Source organism: Canis lupus, chromosome 22 (assembly GCF_048164855.1).
Source record: "Canis lupus baileyi chromosome 22, mCanLup2.hap1, whole genome shotgun sequence".
In the NCBI taxonomy this organism is placed as follows: Eukaryota; Metazoa; Chordata; class Mammalia; order Carnivora; family Canidae; genus Canis; species Canis lupus.
Window position 1 is genome coordinate 10,889,880 of NC_132859.1, and position 3,908 is coordinate 10,893,787.

The 3,908-nt window shown below is 38.3% G+C and overlaps 1 non-coding gene across 1 annotated transcript; it reads left to right on the forward strand.

Moving 5' to 3' along the window:
- Positions 1 to 2,013: 2,013 nt before the first annotated feature.
- On the forward strand, positions 2,014 to 2,116 carry LOC140614556 (U6 spliceosomal RNA). The gene has a single exon (XR_012015393.1). It is a non-coding gene; the product is annotated as a U6 spliceosomal RNA (small nuclear RNA).
- The last annotated feature ends 1,792 nt before the right edge of the window (positions 2,117 to 3,908 follow it).

The following is a 3,908-nucleotide window of genomic DNA, read 5'->3' on the forward strand; positions in this document are numbered from 1 at the left end:
CTTAAATAGCTTAAATAAAAAGACTGAATCACAAAGAGCTACAACCAAGGTGTAATATTTTAAAATCCTACACACCACCATGCAGAAGAGGACAGCAGTGAAGAGGCTTGCTTATTTTGAGTATAAAATTGGACACAAAGCAAAAATAAATATCCTTGGAGAGTCCATAACGACAAGCCAGCCTTCAGAGAACAAGTCATCTGGAGCTATAATAAGTCCAGGATCGGTGTTATAGGTCATCAGTGCCATCAAGTCCTTGAACTCTTTCCATGTTTCTATCATCCTCAAGACTTGTCCTCACATAGTCTCAAGACGGCTGTCACAATTTCACATAATCATTGCCATATATAGAGGAGAAGGAGGCATACACATACCTATATGTACTTATGTGTGTGTACACATACACATATTTATGTGTATAGAGTATGTGTATATGTGCACATATATGTATGTGTACGTGTGTTTACATACATATGTACACATGCAAACATACATAAAGTTAAGCGGAAAGCACATTTTTAGAAGTCTTCTAGAAGATTTTCCCTTAGCCAAATCTGTGTAATATGCCCACATGTAAACCAATCACAAGGAAAGGAACTGATTGTCTAGTAATGAAAAATCATCCTTTGCTTTAGGACCCTCTTTCCATAAACATACTGTTCTCCAATACCTTATAAAAATAGGATTCCTTTCAGGTCCATTATTAACCCACTGATTCAGAAAAACTGAAGGCAGAGGGGATCCCTGGGTGGCTCAGTGGTTTGGCGCCTGCCTTTGGCCCAGGGCGCGATCCTGGAGTCCCGGGATTGGGTCCCGCATCGGGCTCCCAGCATGGGGCCTGCTTCTCCCTCCTCCTGTGTCTCTGCCTCTCTCTCTCTCTCTCTGTGTGTCCCTCATGAATAAATAAATAAAATCTTAAAAAAAAAAAAAAACAGAATGGGAATTTCTAGGGATTCAAGAAAAATAATCATATAGGAAGAAAGTTTGAAAAATAACATTGAAAATGTAATCTAGTAGATTTCTACAGTTTTCCTGCCCCATCTATAGAAGAAGCTCAACAGTCAGGAAACTAAACTGTAAACAGATGCTTCTACAAGCACTGGACTCTGGGCATCTACTCTGGCTACCATAAAAGTGTTAAAACCAAAGACATATTCAAGGCCAATTTAGGTGAATTTCCTACACCAAGAAGGGGGAAAAAACTAAGAGCCCCACTAAAACCTGGATTTGTAGGATTACCACCTTAAAACATGACAGAGATGTAAACCCCACCATGTAGGAGGGAAGGGCACAGAGAAAACTTACCCTCTTGACCTTGGTGCTAGATTTGAGAAAGACGTATCTATCTGTCATCGTAAAGTTCTTAAGTTATAATAACATCATTGATTTCAGACAAAATAGACTTTGAAGGAAAACTGTTACTAGAAATAAAGAGAAACACTTCATTATTGATAAAGGTTCAATTCACCAGGATAATATAACTACTTTTAGTTTTTGCTGATCATATAAGCACAAGATATTAGGAAAAAATTCAGACAAGAAGAAATAGACAAATCTATCAATATGGTGAGAGATTTTAATATTCCTCTGAATAATTAGTAGAATAAGCAAAGTACCAGCTAAAGTAACAGCATAATTAAGAAATTGACCTAATACAAAAAAATATAATACCATATTCAACAATTGAAGAGTACACCTATTTTTCAAGTGTATTTAAAATATGTAAAAAAATCTCAAATGGTTGAAACCATTTATAGCATGTTCTTGGACCACAATACCATTATAAATAATAACTAGAAAATTCTAGCTTCTTCATAAGACATCAAGAAAGAATCATAATGAAAAAAAAAAAGAAGGAATCATAATGGATATCCTGGTGTACAGTAGGCTTTTTAAAATAAAATGTGAAGGCCAGAGATCAGAGGTGAAAACACAGGTGCTCACTTTGGTGGCACATAAATTAAATTGGAATGATAAAAAATATAAATAAATAAATAAATAAATAAATAAATAAATAAATAAATAAATAAATAAATAAATTGGAATGATACTGAGAATATTAGCATAGCCACTGCACAAGGATGGCACACAAATTCGTGAAGTGTCCCACATTTTTTTAAAAAGATAAAAACACAGTAGAAGATGATTAAAAATGAAAGAGTTGTGAAAGCAACTTTAAATAGGATAAAATCCAGAGACCCACTAAGCTAAAAAAAAAAACTCCCTCATTTAAAAAATGAGGGATTCAATCCACGAAATTAAAGAGCACAACAAATCAGCAACAGAAAACTCTGTACTAAATATTAGACATATCATAGAGCATGGTAAAATATTCAGTAATTCTATGAAAGATTATTCTATATTACTTACAATCTGAATTAACATAAACAATAATAAGGTCATATGTACCAATCAGAATAGCAAACATTTAGAATTGATCCTCAAGAAGTGAAGACATGTGATAAAACAAGTATTTCCATACTTTATTGACAGAAGAACAGAATGACGGGTTTTCTGTAGTGTATATACACATAAGGATATGTGCAAGGTTGATGACTGTAGCATAATTTGTAATTATAAAACAGGAAATAAACTGCACCCAGATGATTAGATCGAGACCATTCAGTATCAGAGGCAAGGGGATTTCTAAGATGCATCCTAAAGGAGAAAAAAACATGCCCCAGATAACAGTCTGCATGAAACAATCTTCTTTAGGTAAAGAAACACTACGTACATGTGTGCATATATGTGTGTATATATAATGATATTTATTCAGCGCTTACTCCTTAGCAGGCATCACTCTAAACTTCTTGCATATTTTAACTTCTTCAATCCTCATAAAAATATTATGAGACGCATACTACTACTACCCTCACTTTACAGATTAAAAAAGAGGCACAGAGATAGTAATTTGCACAAAGTCACGGAGAATGAGAAGGGATTCAGATCTAAGAGGCAGGTTTCCCCCCTCCTTTTTACTTCTTTTCTCAATTTCATTTTCTATTGCTCTCCCTTCCCACCCCCTCTTCCTTCCTCCCGCCTACTTCCTCCCTTACTCTTCAAGTATCTGTTGCTAGGGTCATGGGAAGAAAAGGAGAGGAGAGCTGCCCAAGACGCCTTTCGCTTTATTTATCCATATTCAGCTTTATTGTTTGGAAGATCCTGTATTACTTTTGTAAATAAAACACTTTAAGGAAAAAAAAGAATCAATGAATCCTTCAGTTTAAGCAATATGAGTTCGTTTGTGTGTGTGTGTGTTTTTTTTTTCCAATATGAGTTTATTGAGCCTGTTTGCCAGTGGCGGGGGTGGGGGTAGATGGCAGAAAAATTAAACACTCTAAACACATCTAGTCAGTTTGACTCTTAAAAGTTAGCAGCCTTGGGGACCCCTGGGGGGCTCAGCGGCTGAGTGCCTGCCTTCAGCCCAGGGCGTGATCCTGGAGACCCAGGATTGAGTCCCACGTCGGGCTCCCTGCATGGAGCCTGCTTCTCCTTCTGCCTGTGTCTCTGCCTCTCTCTCTCTCTCTCTCTCTCGAATAAATAAAATCTTTTTTAAAAAAAAGTCAATGTGTAGTTCATAATAAATAAATAAATAATAAATAAATAAATAAATAATAAATAACTAGCTAGCTAGCTAGCGGCCTTTGGTGGAGAATGAGGGATGGGCGGAGAGAGGGAGAGACAGACACTGAGAGAGCCAGACGGACAGCGAGCCAAGACGGAGAGAGCTAAAGAGAAGAAGCCCCATGAAGAAAAGCGAGCTCGACCCCGGGCCGTTTGCACCCGCAGCGGCGCTGCAGGCTCCGGGCGGCGGAAGCTCCCGGGAGGCCCGCGCCCCCACCCCACCCCGGCGGCCCCGCCCCCTCCGTGACTCCCGGGGCCCGGCTGCCCCCGCCTCCCGGCGCCTC